The following is a 21,706-nucleotide window of genomic DNA, read 5'->3' as shown; positions in this document are numbered from 1 at the left end:
TTGCCTAGCCTGCTTGCAGAGCATAGCTGGGCCAGAGCTAGGCGGCAGGGCCAGAGCTGCCCACAAATGAGGCAGGGTGAAGCAGTTGCCTCAGGCAACGGTAACACAAGAGGCAGCTTCCCGCGTACCCACCCCTCTGCTTTCAGAGAAGCTTGGCAAGGGGGAAACCCGGTGAGAGAAAGGCATTCTGGCGTTCCGCTTTGCCGCTGCTCTCCCACTGCCCCTACGGACAGAGAGGCCAGTGCCAAAGCTGCCTGGAACACCCTCTCTCACTGAGTTTCCGTTCTGGATGCCCTGGTGGAGTTTGACCCCTGACAAGGCTTTGCAAGGACTTTTCCTTGAAGGATTTGCAAAGGCTCATGCCCCCCCCCAACACGTCATTTCAGGGGTGGCAGTGGGATTTTTGCCTCAGGTGCAAAAATGCCTCACTCTAACCCTGGATTTAATTGGGGCCTGGGCAAGGTGCCTCCTGGGCTCCCCTCCCCAGCCACACCATGATATCCTGCCTTCCTTCCCCCACCCCCAGTTTATCAGGCAGCTAGGACAGGACAGGCTTCCCCTTATCAACATTTTTGCTGGGGAGGCAGAGCTCAGCTTGGCATTGTGAAGTGATGCAAATCATCCCACCAGGTGAGGTGGCAGCAGCTTGCAGCCTTCATTTTCCCAATAATGCCTCTGGGTTCTGCTACATCGGGCCAAATGGAAGTAAATGTCATTATCACATTGGCATCGCACTACACGGGGGGCCAGAGGCATTCTGAGGAAATGGAGGTGGCAGGGGCTGTCAGGCTTTCCCACAGCTCCATAATGTTGGCTTGTGCACCACCACCCCTCTACTATAGTAAAAAGAAGAAAAAGCAATGTCAGTGACTCCAGCAATCTACTCTTGCGAAGGGGTTGCGGCGCTCATCTTGCTTTACTGGCCGAGGGAGCTGATGTTTGTCTACAGACAGCTTCCGGGTCATGTGCCAAGCATGACTAAGCCGCTTCTGGTGAAACCAGAGCAGCACACGGAAACACTGTTTACCTTCCCACCAGAGCGATACCTATTTATCTACTTGCATTTTGACATGCTTTCAAACTGCTAGGTTGGCAGGAGCTGGAGCTGGGACCGAACAACGGGAGCTAACCCCGTCGCGGGGATTCGAACTGCCGACCTTCCGATTGGCAAGCCCAAGGCTCAGTGGTTTACACTTAAGACCTTTCAATTTACCCATGACTTTTTTTGACTGGGAAAAAAGTTGTTATCTGCTAATAATCTTTTGTATAATATTCTTATACTTGCTTTTTTGAGGGGGGTTGTACACCACATTAATATGGAGTGGCTTATAGGTTTTTAATATAAATACATAAACTTTTCTATCACAAAACTGGTGCTGATGTCAGATCTGTGGGAGTAAAGTTATTTGTCAGTTGTATCCCAAATTCCCTACAAGAAGCTTGGAGGAGCAGCATTACAACCCCACAAAAACTTTGTGAGAGGGGTCAGGCTGAGTGAGAAAGTTCTAGGCAACCCAGTGGGCTTCACAGAGGAACAGAGATTTTAATCAGAATTTCCCACAAAACCCTATATTCTGCTCACTGCCTTTCCAAGTGCTACTTGGCATGCATTGTATTCTTAGACTTTCAAATATTGTTTGACAAAGTCCCTCACCATGGGATAAGAGCAGTGTTTCCCAACCGGTGTTCCGCGGCACACTAGTGTGCCGCGAGACGTTGCCTGGTGTGCCGTGGGAGGGAGGCGGGCGAGTCGGGCGGCGAGAGGCGGGGCGGCGGCAGCGAGGAGAGGCCGCCCAGCGCGGGGCTCTCGCCGTCTGCCTGCCTGGCTGCCTGCGTGGCGCTGACGTCACGGGGCTGTAACGTGCCCCACATAGGCACACGCGGGGCGGCGAGCGAGCTCCCTCCCACATCCCATCGCCGGCTCTGCACCAGGCGGTAGAGCTCGGCGAAGTCGCCGCACTGGAAGGCCAGCAGCGCGCGCGCCTTGGCCAGGCTCTCGCCCGCCTGCGCCTCCAGGCACGGCGCCTCGGCGTCGGGCGGCAGCGAGCCCAGGAAGCGGCCCAGCTGGCCGGGGTCGCCCGCCTGCAGCAGCGCCTCACACACGCACGAGACCTGCTCCGCCGAGAAGCGCGGTGAGCGCGGAGGATCGGGCGCGGCGGAGGCCAGCCCCGCGCTTGGAGAGGACGCAGCAGCCGTCGCCAAACCCGATCCTCCTCCTCCTGCTCCGCCGCCGTCCTCTGGCTCTCGGCCGGGAGGAGCCTGCGGCGACGGGGCGGGCGCCGAAGTTGGCAGAAGTTGGCGCGCCTCCTCGGCAGCGCCTTCGTCCTCCTCCTCCTGCCTCTGCTCTCCTCCGGCGGCGGGGGTGCGCCGCCCTCCCCGGCCGGGGGGCTCGGCGGGGCCCGCGGGGAAGGAGGCCATGTTCGCGGCGCGCGGGATCGCGGCCCCCCTCGCCCGCCTCCAGCCCGCTCCCCTCCCCCTGCGCGCTGCCCTAGCTGTGCGGGTCTCCTCCCCCTGCGCCGCCGTCCCCTTTCCAAATCCTAGGAGCCGCGGTCCGCCTTCCGCCCCCGGGCCACGGCGCGGCTCCCAGCCCGGGCTGGCCTCCGCCTCCTGGGACGTGCGCTCACCCCCGCGGCCCCCCAAACTTCGGAGCAACTCTCCAGACGCTTCTCCCCCGCCTCGGTCTCCCTCCTTTCCACTTCTCTTCCCCCCTTCCTTCCCTCTTTCTTTCTCTTTCTCTCCCACCCGCCTTTCCTTCTATTAACTTTCCTTTCCCCTTCCCATGTAGAACAGTCCCTGCAAATAAAAACCTAGCACATTTGGAAGAGGGATGCTAGCCTAACCATTACCTTCTATGCTGTTACTATTTTTTTTTTTTTTTTTACATAAGTAAAAAGTGACCTTTCCCCATCTGGCATGGTGGTGTGCCTCGAGATTTTTTTCATGAAACAAGTGTGCCTTTGCCCAAAAAAAGGTTGGGAAACACTGGATAAGAGGACAGGTCTTCATAAGAGGATTGGTAACTTGTTAAAGAACAGGAAGCAGGGAGTAGGAACATGGGAACTATTCTGCCAGTGGAGAAACATAAGAAGTAAGGTCTCCTGATGATGCTTTTTAACTTGTTCATAAATGTTCTAGAGTTAGGGGTCAGTGGTAAGGAGGCTAGGTTTGCTTACAACACCAGGATAGTGAAACCGCTAAAAAGATTGTGAAGAACTCCAACAGGATTTTTGGAATTCATTCCCACGAGGTAGCGATGGCCACCAACTTGGATGGCTTCGGTATAAAATTGGATAAATCATACTGTCAAAAGCAGTATGCTTCTCAATACCAGTTCCTGGGAACCACAAGAGGGTTTCATCTCCAAACTGGATGAATGGGCATTAAACTGGCAAAATAATTTACTGAAGCAAATGCAACTCACCATTTTTCTTCTCATCAGAAATAATGGGCAGTGAACAGAAAAGTGCCAACCAAAACAAAAGAAAAGAAAAAAAACAATTATCCATTCTGAACACACCTGAAAATTAGATCACTCATCATTTGCCCCACCTACTGCCAGGGGCTTTATAAAATGCTTTAATCATCCTCCTTTCAATTATTTTAATCCTCTTTGGCACATATAAAACATCGCCCTTTTAATAAAAGGACTCATCAGTGGAAGTTTATCAGCAGAATCAGCGTTTATCACGTGGAATCCTGGCTAATTTTTTTATTATGGATTTTTATGCAAACTCAGTAATTCACGTGGTGCATATAGCGAGGCTGGATTTATCATGTGAAAAAAAGTAGAGGCAACACCCTCCTTTGCTGCTTTGTTATAAAACTTGCCTGAAAGCAAAATATTAATGGTTTGACGTAATCCGTTCTGATGGAGCTAATGAACGTTTGTTTTCTTTCTCTTCAGCCCTCATTCTTCTTTGTTAATTGGCTCAAACATGAAAATTCTCACATGTCCTTGAACACTCTAGCATGTATTCAGTTCAGTATTCCATCTGTTCATGTTAGGTCCACGTGCCCAGGAATGAATTATACTCTTAATGGCTTTCGTTTTAACGTCTCATGAGCTTAATGGGAGTGAGCAACAAGAAGCATGCAATGCTGCAGAATTTATTTTTGCATTTATATCCCACTTTCCATCCCAGGAGCTCATGGTTCTCCCCCTCCCTGTTTTAACCTCACAACAACCCTGTGAGGTTGGTTAGATTGAGAGATGGTGACTGGCCCAAGGAATCTGAATGCTGATTTCCCAGCTCCTCCTCCAACACTCTGACCACCACACTACACCAAATAATGTTGTTGTTGTTTTATTTGGATACTGCCCATGCAACCATGTTCTCTGAGCAGCTTACATAGACAGTACAATACAATGAATTAATTTTATAATGAAATGATTTTAGAATGCTGTATTATTTTCTTGTTGTTAGCTGCCCTGAGCCCGGCTTCGGCTGGGGATGGTGGGATATAAATAAAAATATTATTATTATCATTATTATTAATTCGCAAAAAAAAATGCTGAAACAGAAATAAATAAGCAAAAAGCCCATGAGGAAAAAAGCTTCAAGTGCAGCTAAAACCTAGCAAGAGGGAATGATCCCAAAACTAAAGCACACTATAGATTGTCATTAAAAGGTCTGGGAAACCAAGAAAGTTTTTTCACCTAGCACCTAAAAGACCAGGACATTCCATAAGCAGGGCACCACGATCGCAGAGGCCGTCTCCTTAGTACGAGGTGGGTTCTGCCCCTTCTCACCTGTCCTGCATTGAAGCTGATTATCTTGTCCCATAGAATTCACTGGAAGCCATTAAGAACCCACCTAAGAACTCTAAGGAGCCAAAAGACAAAAGATCAACAGAAGAGCTACCTCTGCAAGTTGGTACCCTCACCACCAGCAGCCAATGCCTATCTGCTGCATCTTCTGCTTCCTTCCTGTTTCCTTGATTCCTCTCGATTCTAATCTGCAGTTTAAACTCTTCATTTCCCACTGACTCAGTGAAGCTACATTGTAGGAGAGAGAAAGAGAGAGAACATTACTGTCAAGGGGGACACTTCCAAGTTTCGTGAGCAATCTGGGACCTAGCCTACTTTCCCTGCAGTAAATATGCTGCAGAGATTACAGCTGCAGTTTTATACCCCAAAGCGGGCTTTATTAAAGCATAAATTTATAACAAATCCTGCACTTTATGATTAGAAGTTGAAATACCATGGTTGAAAATTGTTGTGTTGATAAGCAACTGTAAAGGTGATCCCCTAACTCTGCCTCTAACTGAAAACAAATAGCTTAAAGGAGTCTGTGTAAACTGCAGCATTGTAACTCTCGAGCTGATGAGTCAAGCAGGAAATATACTAAGGTGTAAAGGAAAAAGGTAAAGGGACCCCTGACCATTAGGTCCAGTCGTGACCGACTTTGGGGTTGCGGCACTCATCTCTCTTTATTGGCCGAGGGAGCTGGTGTACAGCTTCTGGGTCATGTGGCCAGCATGACTAAGTTGCTTCTGGCAAAGCAGAGCAGCGCATGGAAATGCCGTTTACCTTCCCACTGGAGTGGTACCTATTTATCTACTTGCACTTTGACATGCTTTCAAACTGCTAGGTTGGCAGGCGCAGGGACCGAGCAACGGGAGCTCCCCCGTCACAGGGATTCAAACCACCAACCTTCTGATCAGCAAACCCTAGGCTCTGTGGTTTAACCCACAGTGCCACCCACGACCCATTCTAAGGTGTAGTAACTCACAATTGTGGAAAGCAAAGGAATGCTTCAGGCACCTTCCTCTAGCCACTTCAATCTCTGTGGTAAGAGGTGGGTTCTGCCCCTTCTCACCTGCCCTACATTGAAGCTGATTATCTTGTCCCATAAAATTCACTGGAAGCCATCAAGTACACAGCTAGCCACAGCTGCATTACCCAGCTGGGTTCAGCTTCTTGGTGGTACAACAGAAGACTGTGTGCTGACTGTCATCTTTTGTATGGATGTATCATGTACCAGAGCCGTTGCCTGTCACTCAATGACGAGTTGTGTCAGTAGCCTTGGCACAAATTAAGCCTTACTTGCACCAAAACAGGGGCATATATGCCTGCAACTCTGGAAACAACATCATGTTTTTCCATGTTGCACTGGCACAGCCGTGGGTACATTGTATTCTGACTCCTGACTTGTGCATTCATGCAGGGACAAGCCAGGCAATAAATCTCCCCTTCGGGTTGCATCCAAACAAGGGCTTTGAAAGAGCGAGCAGTGCCTGTGGTTGAAACCAAATTCCCAGTTCCAGCAAAGCACTGAAGAGGCACCCATTTACTAACATTCCTAAATTCGGTGGAGACAATCATGTTTTGATCTATTTTCTCTCTCCTTTCATGTTCTTCCCTCTGTCTCACAGCCTCTACTCCAGCCTCTCTTCATTTAGTTCAGAAAGAACCACAGCTTTATTTGAAAAGGCTGGGGAAGAAAATGTTTCACAGCATCCTCCATCCATTCAGTACATGCACACAAAGAACTTCCGAGTATTCTCAGAAGCAAATTAACATAAGAAGCTCTGCCATGTGACAGAAGAAAAGTAATGACATTCATTGCTCTGGGCATCAAAAGCCCCACGTTTTGTTACACCAGCAGATGTCAATTTTTTGATTGTGCCTTTCTGAAGATAGCCCTTGTTTACAGGCTACTGAGTATAATAACTTTTAAGTATGCCTCTTCCTCCCTGCTCCATGCCTATTCCAACATGCATTTAGCAGGTAAAAGGCCTGCAAGGCAGGGAACAGGCCTTCCAGGACGCACAGCCTAAGATGTTCTCTGAAATGCAAGATATTGCTTCTATTTTCTCTAATAATTCAGATGTTCAGACTTTAATGTGAACAATTTCTCCATTGTTCTAGATTCAAGTAGGTAGCCATGTTGGCCTGACGTTGGTCTGAAGAAGTGTGCAAAGTTTGTAACAAGAACAAACTTAGTTGGTCTCTAAGGTGCTACTGGACATTTTTATATATATATATAAATTTCTCCATTATTTGTTAACCAAAATCCAATGAAGAGAAGCTATGAAGAGAAGCCTTTCCAGAAAATTCGCAGAATATTTTGGTATGCAGTACATCAGTGATTTCCTATGAACCCTGTAAACAGCATAGGCACACTGAATGCCCACTGATGTGCAACCAGTCAGGCAAGTAAGCAAGAAACTCTTATGCAGAGTGTTGGAGCACTAAGCAGTATGGTATCTCGGGTTAAGTACTTAATTCGTTCTGGAGTTCTGTTCTTAACCTGAAACTGTTCTTAACCTGAAGCACCACTTTAGCTAATGGGGCCTCCTGCTGCTGCTGTGCCGCTGCTGCACGATTTCTGTTCTCATCCTGAAGTTCTTAACCCGAGGTACTATTTCTGGGCTAGCAGAGTCTGAAGTGTATGTAACCTGAAGCGTATGTAACCCGAGGTACCACTGTATTATACTTCAGAAAGCTATAGAACCATCCATACATCAGAGCCAGCCAACCTCCAAAGAACAGAGAAGATGAATTTCCATATGTGAACAAAATGGTTTTTTGCTATGGATGATCAGTGAATCTGTGTTTTCACATATGCATTTGCCTTCCAAAATCTCTTTTGATAGTACTATCATCCCAAAACATGACAGACAATGTTCAGCAGCAAGCAGGAGCCTCTATTTCACAGGCACATCTGGTTGCTTTTCAGAAATGGCAGATTGCCAAGGACAGAGCTCGTGCGGGAGGATGAGGCTATGTGATTAGCATAATAAAAGCTTGTAATGACAGTTATGTCCAGACTGGCATGAGTCCAGAACCACCACACCTGCATCAAGGCATAATTATCTTAACACTGCTTTTGGGAATTCTGTCTCCGCTAGGCAGGAAATGGCTGGCCTCTGCAATCCGCCCACTTTTCCCTTTTAACTTACTGACTACATTATGGAAGTCATGATGAGAGACACAATCATGCTTAGCATCATTTCTATTGTGTATTTCAAATACAGTGGTACCTCAGGTTACAGACGCTTCCGCTTACAGACTCCGCTAACCCAGAAATAGTACCTCGGGTTAAGAACTTTGCTTCAGGATGAGAACAGAAATCGCGCAGCAACAGCAGGAGGCCCCATTAGCTAAAGTGGTACCTCAGGTTAAGAACAGTTTCAGGTTAAGAACGGATGTCCAGAATGAATTAAGTTCTTAACCCAAGGTACCACTGTATTCAGAGTTTGTGTGCATTATATCATCAGGCCTTCCAACAGCCTTTGATGGTAGAACTATTTTTGCATTGCATATGATGAAAGCTGAGGAAGATAATAAATAAATGTGGGTTGCCTAAAGATGTTCAGTTAGTTTGTTGCAACGGTAGGATTTTGGGCAGTGGGGGGGTGGAAGGCTGCCAAAGTCACATTTCACTAGATTGCCACCTTTTGTCAGGCAAAATAAACGACACGTCAGGCAAAATACAGGACAGGTTGGGAAGGCCATGCGAACCCCCTCTCTCCTGCTCTTTGACTCAGAGTCTCTGTCTCCAACCCATCTGCCTCTGCCCACACAAAAAGTCTTTCTCCCCACCCCAGATGCAAACCACCTCTCTCGCTGTTCACCCCACTCCTGCTGCCACCAAAATGTTCCCCCAAAAAGCCCAACAACTTTGGCTGATCTCCTTAAGAAAGGCTGATCACGTTTTTCTAGGGATGGGTGGCAATCCTACATTTCACACTCTTAGGCTGCAAAGATCCACTCACTTAACTGCGAGTAAGCACAACTGAACTCAGTGGGGGTTACTTTTGACTAGATTCATATAGGATTGCACTGAGCTTCATGGCGGAGTGGGAATTATTTGAACCCTAACCTCCTAGGTCCTAGTACAACATTCCAATCAATGCCCCACCCTGGCTCCCAATATAAAACGCCATTTGTTAATATTGCATTGTACTGGTGGTACTATTTATATTACAATGTTACATTGTAACATTATAATTTGATGTGTGCTAATCTTGCATTAATGTTGTCTATGAATGCCATAAATAAACAGAGCAATTTGCTTTCCTCTGTTGAACATCATGTATTAACTGTGGGAAATGTGGTATGTAAATACAGATATAACAATATGTACTAGAAATGGGATGTGTTTCTAAAAGAAAAAAGAAAAAAGCTGAAATAGCAGCAGACAGAGAATTAAGTTATTTTAATCCAAAATCCGAGCAGACTGGTTTGACTGAATTTCAAGAAAGTAGCTCTAAATGGGGAGGGGAGGGGGTCTGCCTATCTTTCGCTGACAGCTTTGTCTTGGCTCACTGCAGAGGGGAGAGACACAGGGGGGAAGATGAGCAGAGCCCAAATTCTGGGATGTCTGGCATGCCATCTGCCAGTGTGTATTGCAAACTGGATACTGGGTGTGCTCACTCAGCAAGAAACTGCAAATCCAGGCAAGGCAGCAATGGAATGGCTGCGTGTAGGAGGAGGGAAATATTTAATCTTCAGCTGTTCACCTAGAGCTACACACAGCCCCTTTGTTTAAAGCCTGCTAAGGCACCACTCAGGGACTGGTAATTATCCTTCCTTCCAAATCCCGCTCCTAATCTTCATTTATGTATTTATTTTCTTCCCTTGCATGGGTTACTTTGTATTGCCTCTGACTTTTAGCGGAGAGAGAAACTGTACGAGATTATTTATTTCTGAAAATTCATGCTCTCCAAGAATTATTTTGAAAAGCTTCAAATTCAGATTTGAACTAATATCTGGATACTAGCATCACAGCTGAATTTGGGAACTGTAGCATGTGATGTGTGCTGACTCCAAAGACCTAGTTTTTGCAGCACCCTTCACAAACTACAGTTCCCAGGATTCATCATAGCTATTAAAGTGGTGTCAGAGTGCTTTAAATGTATGGTCTATATTCCAAGCCCTCATGAGGTTACTGATACACATTTGGTCATCACACACGACAGGGGATTAATCATTCCTGGGTGGCAGTGCAAGCCTAACCATGCCTATTCAGAAGTCAGTCCTATTGCATGCAGTGGGCTTTACTTAGATTGCAGCTTTAAAGCAGACCTTCACCCTGTAGAAACCTTGCATCGCAATGGGCCTTCCTGGCTGACATTATTTGGTGCCTGTGAACCTGTTTGGTGCTTGGAGGAGGTGTGAAACAGATACTGTCTTGGTTTTCTCCAGCTGTTTAAAGGGAGACTGTTTCCTATTGCTAGCTTTCTTGATCAGATTAAGGCAGAATTAGTAGAGGTCATCCTGTTAATTAGAAAGGTTATTTTGCTAAACAATGCACACCCAGTCTGATTTCATTCTTTTGAGCTCCCAGGAACCAGAACTGTACGTGGTATTCCAAGTGTGGTAACAAAATAGATCAGTATAAAGCTACATCTAATCTGACATTTACTTATTCAAAATTACTTTCAAATTATGTTTACTTTTTAAAAAGAAAATTCCAAGGTGGTGTACTCTATTGCCATGGACTGGTTGGATGCAGAAAAATAGTAGGAGGAACTAGCTGGAGAACCATCAAGGGAGCTCAGAGCCTAGGGAATGGTGGTGGGACAATGATGAGTGGTCAGAGGGAGAAGACTGGGAAGAGGTGGTGTCACGAGCTGTGGAGGTATCAAGGCTTAGTGAGCTGGGAGAGTCTGTGGCAGAGAGAAGTCCAGAATTGGAAGCAGAAGCTAAAGCAGAAGGATGGAAGGAGGGAGGCCAAGAGGCAGAGATGAGTCAGGCTGGTGCAGAGTCACGGGTGTCTCCCCCTCCTGCTGCGACAAGCTCCCCCTCCTATCTCCCAGAACCAGAAGAGGGCTGAAATGGATAGAGCAGTGACAAACTGTATGCAGGTGCAGTCTCTGATTGCTTGGAAAATGCCCTGGAGAGGAGGTGACTTAGACAGCTGTGGAGAGGCAGGGACTTTCAGCAACTAATTTCATGGAGGAAGACCCACAGGGAATGAGCTCATTAGGCCTGAAACTTAACCCAGTCTGTGGAGGTCCTGATTTTGCTAAGAAGAGTTACCTCAGACTTGGAACTGTGGGTGATTTGCTGACCAGCATGCTTTGTGACTGCTTTCAATGTAAAAAATAAAAATACTGTAAGACCACATTAAAACAAGACACAATATCCAAATACAGTGGTGCCCCGCAAGACGAATGCCTCGCAAGACGGAAAACTCGCTAGACGAAAGAGTTTTCCGTTTTGGAGGTGCTTCGCAAAACGAATCTCCTATGGACTTTTTTCGCAAGACGAAAATGTCTTGCAAGTTCCTGCAGTTTTTTCCCCCTCCCCCCCTTTTTCTAAGCTGCTAAGCCGCTTATCAGCTGATCTGATAAGCTGATAAGCCGCTAAAAGCCGCTAATAGCGCTAATAGCGCTAATCCTCTAATCCGTCAATGGGCTTGCTTCGCAAGACGAAAAAACCGCTAGACGAAGAGAATCACGGAACGGATTCTTTTCGTCTTGCGAGGCACCACTGTACAGAGAAATATCTACAGCTGAGTATCAGTGGCCAGAAAATGCCTGGGTGAATAAATGCATTTTTAACAGACAATGAAAGCATCTAACTTTCAGTGCCCTGCTGTATTTCAGATATTAGCACATATTTTTAACTCCTTTCCAAAAATGGTCCAGTGTTCTATCTCATGGACTTCAAACTGATAACATTCCCTAACAAGTTTAAAGTTAGAAGGAATTAAGAGTGGATTAAACCTGGGACCTCTTGTATACAGAGCATGAGCTCTGCCACTGGGCCACAGACCTTCCACCTTGCCTTTATTACCATCCTCGCCACCATCATAATCTTATTTATTCAGTCACCAATAATTACTAGGTGGTGTACACAATTTGTTTTACAAAGTCTATTCCTTGCCCACAGGCTCACAATATAAACTTGACAGACACAATAGGGTAGGGAGGGAAGGAAGGAAGGAAGGGAAAGGAAAGCATGTTGTTATTTTTAAAATTATAAATAATAAGCAGAATTGTTCCTCAGAAGCCATGGGAGATTTTATTCAGCAGCTGATGCAGAGGGAGAAATGTACAGCAGAAAATTTCATAGGCTCAAGGCTCCCGGCTGGAGGATTTCAAGAAAAGACATAGGTATTTTCATTGTGAGAGTACATTGCTCCTGATGGCTGACTGATGTATTTTCCTGTAGTATTTTAGGTGCCATTGACAGCTCAGAACTCACCAGCAAATAGTTGCAGATTTCAAGGACTCCTTTCTGAGTGAAAGGAACGCTTTCAAAAATCACCTGGAGATAGACAGCGCATGAGAGTGAAAAAGGAAAATGGAAGAGAAATGAAAAAGTTGTTAACAGCAGGACTGAGTTTTTCTTGCGTTCATTAGTTTTATTCAGACTGTAGAGTCTACTGCTGTGCATGTGAAGCAAATATATATAGCTTTCGTTGTCTTTGGAATCCTTTTGTCTCCAGTGGTGTTCTCTTCCTGCCTACAATTTTTCAAATGGTTTTTTTCCTTTTGTCTGCTACTGTTTCCAGAATCACTCGCTTCCGTGCTCGCATTAATCATCCCTTGGCTCTTACCAGCAATATCAACTTAACTGTAACTAGAGCTCCCTTCATGTGTGAATTGTGTGCATCACATGCAGAACCCAACATGATCCAGGTCCAAACTTGCACAGAAACCTGTTGTATGGAGAGGTCTACGCACACAGACCTTCCTCTGGAAAGTTCTAAACCTTGGGTCAGGTCTGAGAAGCCAGGCAGACACCAGGCAGACTTTTTGACTCATTATGCCCCTTCCTGGGATTGACACTTGAAGTGGGCTGAGAATGTGATATGAAAAGCAAGAGTTACTCTTAAAGTATTCATTTTTAAGTTCTACGGCCAACTGAACTCTGGGATTTTGAATTATTTTAATAATCACCTTCTTCTTCTTCTTCTTCTTCTTCTTCTTCTTCTTCTTCTTCTTCTTCTTCCTCCTCCTCCTCCTCCTCCTCCTCCTCCCACTAACAAGAATATTCCTGTCCACACACAGACACATATAGTGAGAGAATGCTCAGCCCCCAAATCATTTTTTAAATCTTAAAACAAAACAAAAAGAATAAATCATATTAACAGTGGAATATAGTGTAGGTGCCTGCCCCCTCTACTATTCAACAATTTTAACTGTGTTTCTAGGCAGAAGCTGAATTAGCAGGAGAGTATACAACTGACGAAAAATACATTTAAAAAAACTGGCATGGGAAACAAAATCCCTCAAAGAAAAGAACTAAAACAAAATGTTTGCAAAATGATCCTGGAATGAAGGTTGAACTAGTATCACTAACCACTAATTACAACACAAATTGTATGACTTAAGTTCCCATTATATAAATAACTACATACTGCACATTGCAATTAGATGTCCATTGCACACATGTGTGTACTGACACACACACACATGCACCCCCCCTCTACCTCACAACTTTCCATGCAACGTCTGTGATGTCCTGTTTGAAGGAAACAGCTCATTATTTCAGGTAGAAAATATTGCAAAGTATTGTGTGTGTGTTTTTAAGGGCTATCGATTCAACAAAAACACAACACTGAGACAATGTGGACTGGACACAAGACTGAAAACAGTCTTGTCTTTTTTTAAGGTACATGGTTGTTAATGCCCAACTAGAGTGTCATTTTGTAAACAGGTGGGATATAAATGTACAAAACAAATACTAAACTGGCAAACAAATACACATTTCTTACACACATTAAAAAAGAGGTGTGTATAGATACACTATGAGTAAGAAGCAATTCCTTTTTACTTAAGAGGTACCATAAGAATATTGCTCTGTAGCAAAGGAGTAGAACACATTCCATAGTGCTCATACAAAAACTACACACACACAAAAATCCAGTTCTCTGTTTCATTCTCCCTGTTTGCCATAACCAAATCGCCACAAGCTGCTGTCCTTCAGATTTATGGCATTCCCAGAAAGAGTATTTCTGCCTGAAAGTGCAGAATATGCTCTCTGCTAATGCCAGCAAACTGTATGGAAATTATGGTCCATTGTACTACACAAAAGACGCTCACAGTCAAGGTGATGATTACCATTAAGTCAAAACATGCATGTTGTGCTGGTAAGAGCAGAAAAACCAGCCAGCTCTCGTATATTACTTAAAAACACATCTATGACGCACAATGCTCTTTGCATGACTGAACCTATTCTGGGATGGGGTGCAGCTTCAAGATACACCTTTATAACGACAGCCCAAGATTTGCATTTGCAGTATGTCCACATATACCCAGACTGATTCAAAATCTATCAGTTTTTGTTAAGTGAGGTTTAGAATGTAAAGATGCAGGAACTGCCTTAGTAGATCAGGTCGAACTCCAGCAGGGCCAGCCATGCCATTAGGCAAAGCAAGATGGCCACCTCAAGCATCCGCCTTTGGGTGTCATGAAAGGAGAGCAAGTTGTTAGTTGTTGCATCTTTTTTATGACTGCTAGTGCCTCCAGGGGACTTGGGTACTATCCACCTTGACTTGTGGGGGAAGGTGCTATTCAGTGGCGGAGCCAGGTGGTCGGGCACCTGGAGCAGTGCACATAAGAGCGGGATGATCCTCCCAGGGGGTGGATCGCCCCACCCCCTGGGAGGATCGTTGCATCAGCAATCAATGGGGGTGATGTTGTCACCCCCCCTTAGGCATGACACCTGGGACGAAGCACCCCTCCGCTCCCCCATCCCTACGCCACTGGTGCTATTTGCTGCTCTGCCTCTGGCAGCAAAATGTCTTGGGCTGCTACTACCAAGGTCTGCCGAGTCCCGCATCCTGTTATCAACAGCAACAGGTCAGATGCCTGTGAGAAGCTGAGAGGAAGGGATGCTTGTACTCAGCATCTGGTTATACTCTACATACATGTTTAATCTTTCTCTTCTTTTTAAACCTTCCCTCTTTTTCCAGAGATGACAACTCCCATAACCCCTGACCATTGGCCATGCTAGCTTCGGCTGATAGGAGCTTTTGAGACTGGAGGGGCCCCATCCGGCTTCTTAAATAGTATGGAAAATATAAGGAGAATTTTAAGAAAATGATAAAAAAACATATTTCAGTGGAAACTTTCCTCAGGGACTCAAGAATGTAATTTGAGTGTTTCGGCAACGTTTTGTCTGTTGTGGGGCAACTAGAGTAGGAGGACTCACAAAAATTCGCCGTTGCGGCTTGCACAACAGTGTTTTCTGTTAGAACAGAGGCATCACTGGATAAAACCCATTTTATTTTTATTTTTTTAAAAAGGAGGAAGAGTGTTGTTGTACAGCTATAGCCACACGTTTCATTCCTAGAATAAACAGTGTAAAATATTCCTTCTAGGCTTTTAAGAAAATGCATAATTTGATTACTATTGCTTTCAAGATCTTTTATAAAGTGCAATGCAAATGTATAATCTCTTCATCTAGTCATTATCTGGTAAACTTTCTTTTTGCTTCATGTTAGTCCAAGGAATATGCAGCTACTTACATTTGGACCTGACAAGTTTTGACTCTGCTGATTAATGCTAATTATGGAATTTAGTAAAAGCAGGTAAAGGCATGCTAACTGTATGTATCAGTATCTTGGCAGGATGATAGGTGCATAAATAATATGAATTAAATAAGGTAACATCACTGCTATCTATTCCCAGAGTCTTGTGGCACTTTGAAGACTAATGTCGGCAACCACAAACCACATCAAATGCTTGACAGTAAAAGGATAATATACTGAACAGATTTCGTGTGTGTGTGTGTGTGTGTATACTATCAAAAAGGAAATTCATAATAAAATAATTCTTATATATTGTTATGATCTCTACCTAGTATCTAATGACATGATTTTCCATCACCGTAAGAATCATTTAATGAACAATGCATCCTGCAAACTTTGAGGGCAACTTAGTGCAGTGTTTCCCAACCGGTGTTCCGTGGCACACGAGTGTGCCGTGAGACGTTGCCTCGTGTGCCGCGAGATGCCTGGAGGGAGGCGGGCGAGTCGGGCGGCGAGAGGCGGGGCGGCGGCGGCGAGGAGAGGCCGCGCCTCCTGCTGCTGCCTGGCGCTCCTCCTCGCAGCCGGCAGCGCTGCCTGGGCGCCTCCGCGCGACTCTGCCTCGCTGGGTTTGGTCTCCCAGCAGAGACGGGTCACACGCGCACCTCCCTCCCTCCCTCAGCCTGCGCGGAGGGAGAGCCAGAGAGAGGCATCGCTCCTGCGCGGCGGGAGAGGGAGCAGCCGGAGCGATGCCCCAAACGAACGCATGGGACCGGAGGGGAAATCCTCTCCGAGGCGGATTGAGCGCAGCTGAGAGAAGCCTTTCGAGGAGCTGCAGCAACTCCTGGCGACGGCTCCTCAAGCCCCGCCGCCGCCCCCTCCTCCGCCCGCTATCGCCGCCACCACCACAACAGCCGCCGCCGCCTCAGTTGCCGCCGTCCCTCAGTCCCTCGCTCTGCTGCCTCCTCCCACCCCCAAAGCTTGGAGGTTCCCCGGCAAGGGGGAGGGAAAAAACTTTCACTTTCGTGCGTCCCTCCCGGCGTGACGCTGCGCGCTGACGTCACGGGGCGGGGCTTTAATGGTGGTGTGCCGCGAGATTTTTTTTCAGTAAACAGGTGTGCCGTTGCCCAAAAAAGTTTGGGAAACACTGACTTAGTGGATGGCTTCAAAACATTCTAAATGCAGTAGTACTCCTTTCAGGTTCTTTTTTCTTTTAAATCTTTTTATTGAGTTCTTTTTAAAACAAAAACATGAAAAGTAAATAAACAAAAATACATACAAACGGTCAACAAGAAAAAAAGAGGAAAAAGGAAAAAAATACAAAACAACACATACAGCAAGAAAAAACAAACGCAAAACAAACCAACATCAATTCATGACATAACACTGATTTACTTCCCTCCATCTCGGTTTTGGGCTATATAACCACAATATCTTTCTGCAGTGTAATTTTACAACATCAACACATCGCAGGCTTTAAGTTAGACCTACTGTGATTTTAATATTTCCTAAATTTGCTTCTATGTATGTTATGAATTTGTTCCAATCGTTAATAAATTTCACACTTTTTTGATGCCTGATTTTTTGTGTCAACTTGGCTAATTCTATATACTCGCATAATTTAATTTGCCATTCTCTAACAGTTGGGATATTAGGTGTTTTCCAATTTTGCGCTAGCAATATCCTGGCGGCTACTGTTGCGTATTGGAACATTGTTTGGTCTTTCTTCTTGATCTCCTCTCCGACCATTCCCAGGAGGAACGCTTCAGGTTTTTTGGGGAAGGTATATTTCAATTTTTTTTTTTAATTCATCATAAATAATTCCCCAAAACCTTTTAACTTCTTCACAAGTCCACCACATATGGTGGAAGTTACCCTCTTTGGTTTTGGATTTCCAGCATGTCTTGTCTCCGGTCTTATACATTTTTTCCAATTTCACAGGGGTGATGTACCATCGGTACATCATTTTTTCCAACACATGCTGTGAATTTCATGTCCTTGTTCCAAAGTTTCACCCACCTGTCATATTCTAGATTATATCCAAGATCTATAGCCCATTTGACCATAACTTCCTTTATCTCTTCGTCCTTCGTATCTCAATCTAATAATTGGTTATACATTTTGGATAGGAGTTTGGAATTACCTTCCAATATTTCCACCTGGTATCTGGACTTTTTCTCATTCATCCCGGTTTTTTTATGTTCGTTCCATAAGGCATTAATTTGGTGAAATTGTAGCCATCCTGCCAATTTATCCTTTAAGTCTTCATATGTTCTGATTTTCATCCTTTATCTGATCTTATCAGGAGGTCTTCATAAGCCCATCTTTCACTTTCCATGTTTAGTTTTTGGATTGTTAAAATGTCAATTGGTGATAACCACCAGGGGGTGTCTTTTTCTATAAGTCTTTTATTTCTGTCCCATACCTCAAGCAACGCTCCTCTGATGATATGGTTAGAGAAGCCTTTGTGTACCCTCTCTTTATTGTGCCACAGATATGCGTGCCAACCGAATCTGGTGTTAAATCCCTCTAAATCTATCAAATCTGTGTTTTTCAAGACGACCCATTCTTTGATCCAACATAGGCACGAGGCCTCATAATATAGTTTCAAGTTCGGGACAGCGAACCCTCCTCTATCTCTTCGATCTGTAAGTAATTTGAATTTAATTCTTGCTCTTTTACCCTGCCAAATAAATCTGGAAAGGGTTTTCTGCCAATCTTTAAACATTGTCGTATCTCTAATCACCGGGATGTTCTGGAATAAAAACAGCAGTCTTGGAAGAATACTCATCTTAATTGCGGCCATTCTTCCTGACCAGGAAAGTTTTATCCTACTCCAGGTATCTAAATCTTTTTTTATCTCTCTCCAGGTCTTAATATAGTTATCTTCTACTAGGTTTATGTTTTTCGTGGAGATCCAAATACCCAAATATTTCACCTTTTTCACCACCTTGATTCCCGTTTTCAACTCTAGCTGGCTTCTTGCTTCTTCAGCCAGGTTCTTTGTCAGCATCTTGGTTTTAAATTTATTTAACTTAAAGCCGGATAATTTTCCAAATTCTTCTAATAGCTCTAGGACTTTACCGATACCTTTTACTGGATCTTCTAGCAATATTACTAAGTCATTGGCGTAGGCCTTTAATTTATACTCTTTTGTTCCAATTCTGATTCCTCTTATTTCTGGTGTTTTCCTTATTTTATTTGTAATTACTTCTAGCACCATAATAAATAAAAGAGGGGACAAAGGGCACCCCTGTCTTGTACCCTTCGAAATCACAAACGAATTAGTTAGATTATTGTTAATAATTAGTTTAGCCCTTTGGCTTGAGTAGATCGCTTATATGCCTTCCATATGCCTACCCTCTCCATACATTTTAATAAAAACCGCCAGGATACATTGTCAAAAGCCTTTTCGGCGTCAATGAAAATTAATGTCGCAGGGATGTCATTCTTGAATTCCAAATATTCAATAATATTTATTATGTGCCTTACGTTATCTTTTAGTTGCCTGTTGAGGAGGAATCCGGCTTGATCTTTATGGATAGATTTTATTAAGTATTTCTTAAGTCTATTCGCCATTATTTCTGCGAAGATTTTATAGTTGTTATTAAGAAGTGATATCGGTCTATAATTTCTTATATCCAATTTGTCGGAGTCTACTTTAGATATTAATGTAATGTGTGCCTCTTTCCAGGAATCAGGTATCCTCCCTCCTCGTAAAATATTGTTCATTACATCACATAGTATTGGGACCAGATACTCCTCTAAAATTTTGTAGTACTTTGATGACAAACCATCTGGACCTGGTGCCTTCCCCGGTTTCATCTTCTTAATTGCCTCCTTGATCTCATCTGCTGTTATTAGTTTGTTTAATTGACTTTTTTCTTCATCCATCAAGTGTTCTCCTCCATTTCTTTCCAGATATTTTTCTATTTCAGCTATGTCTTCATCTTCCTTTTTATACAGATTTTCATATAATTGAAGAAACTTTTTCTTTATCTCATTGGGATCTTCTACTATTTGCTCTTTTGATTTTATTTTGTTGATCACATTTTTTCCCCCTTTTTCTTAATTGCCATGCCAGTAGTCTCCCCGTTTTATTTGCGGATTCAAAATATTTTTGCTTCATTAATTTGATTCTCCATTCTACTTCTTGACTTATTAATGTTGAATATTGTGTTTGCAACATTTTAGAGATTTGTTTAATCCTTTCATCCCTGGGGTTTATTATTATTTTTTTCTCACACTCTTTTAATTGGTTAATAATTTCTTCTTTCTTTAATTCTCTTAGTTTCCTTCTATAACTATTTTGCTGAATTAAGAATCCTCTTAAAACCGCCTTGCTGGCGTCCCAAACTATATCAATTTTTGTTTCTTTATTTAGATTTAAATCAAAGTAATCTTTCAGGGTACTTTTAGCCTTCTCAGTTATCTCGTCGTTTTCGAATAGGTATTCATTCATTCTCCACCTGTATGGCCGAGATGATTTATTTCCAACACAATTGGGCTATGATCAGAAAGGGTTCTGGGCTGTATTTCGCATTTCGTTGTTCTTATGGATAGTTCTCTTGAAACCCATATCTGATCAATTCTGCCACAACTCTGGTGTGGTTCTGCAAAGTGTGTGAATTGTTTCGTTATTGGGTTTTTATGCCTCCAGAAATCAATCAGATCTAGATTTTCCTCAAGGTTATTAAATGATTTTGGAAGTTTCCCTTGATTCGATTTCTTCTTTTTTTCGCTTCTATCTAATTCTGGTATTGGTACTCCATTCAGATCTCCGAGCAGAATTAATTTATGATTTTCTAGATCTAACAGTACTTGTTCCAGTTTTTTAAAAAAACTCTGCTTTGTTTGTATTTGGAGCATAAACGGTTACCACGTTGAATTTTTCGCCTTGATGGTTAATTTGAACTCCCAAGATTCTTCCTTCGTCGTCTTTGCAAATTAATTCAGGTTCCCATTTCTCCTTGACATAAATCACCAATCCTCTTTTTTTATTTACATCTGAATTAATAAATTCAACTCCCAACTTTTTATTTATCAATATATGTTTGTGTTTTTTGGCGACGTGTGTCTCTTGACAACAGATCACATCGTAGTTTTTATTCCTCAAAACTTTCTCAATTTTATTCCTTTTAAATTTTTCATTTAGACCGTTTACATTCCAGGATAAAAAATTCAAAGACATTATTTAAATTAGTTTCTATTTATTCAATTTAATTTTTCAAACTTGTGTTTTGGAGCTTCTGTTCCCTGTATATTCTTCCTCTTCTGCTTCTTCACCTCCCACAGCACCTTCTTCCTCTTCTGCTTCCTCTTCGTCTTCTTTCTCATCCCCTACCCCTCTCTTCTCTTTCTTTCCTCTTTTCTCGTTTTTGCTTCCCTCTCTATCTCTTAACCTATCCTCCACCTTACCAAGCTCTTTCTTATATCTTCTCAGGAATTTTTCCACCTCTTGGGCGTCTGTTAACTTAAATCTTTTGTCTTTAAAAAAGAAGGAAATCCCCCCCAGGGAACTCCCATCTATATTGTATGGCATTTCTCTTCAGAGTGCCTACTATTTGTCTGTATCTTTCCCTTTTACGCAAAAGTCTAACTGGTATTTCTTTAAAAATAATAATTGATCTGCCATCAATTATTAATTTTTTTGATAACTCGTTTTTAATATTAAATTCTTCATCTCAATTGAATTAAAGATTACTAGACAGTCCCCAAGAGGTTTTTTTAACTTGTTTTGCTGGGATCTCATTCTTATTCTAAAAGCATTCTCTATCGTATATGCCACTTCTTCTTCTTTCAGTTCCAGCCATTTAGTTAACTCCTTAGTCATTTTCTCTTTTATATTCTCCTTCGCTTCTTCTCCCACACCTCTGAATTTTAAATGAAGCTGTTTCTGTCGCATTTCTGTCATCGCTAAGTTATCCCATATTTGATCCTGCATTTTATTCACCTCTCTCATTTCTTCCTTTATTTTTTCTGTCTCCTTTTTCTGTTCTCTCATCTCTTTTTGGATTCTCTTATTAGCTTCTTCAATTGTTTTTGCCTTGGCTGATAAGTCTTGAATTTTAGTGGAAAGTTCTCCTACTGCTCCTTCTATCGTTCTATCATCTCCTGCACTTCTCCTAATTTATTTTCCATGTGTATTTCACTTTGTTTAAATTCCTCCTTAATTTTTAACCACAAAAAATCTAGATCTTTGATTTCTTCTTGTCAGGATGTCTTCCTTTCCCCTGGAGTCCCTCCCACCTTTTTCCCGTTTCCCCCCGACATTG

The sequence above is a fragment of the Podarcis bocagei genome (genome assembly GCF_964188305.1).
Source record: "Podarcis bocagei genome assembly, chromosome: 2".
Lineage (NCBI taxonomy): Eukaryota > Metazoa > Chordata > Lepidosauria > Squamata > Lacertidae > Podarcis > Podarcis bocagei.
The sequence above is the reverse complement of the archived record's forward strand: the minus strand, read 5'-3'. Positions refer to the sequence as shown.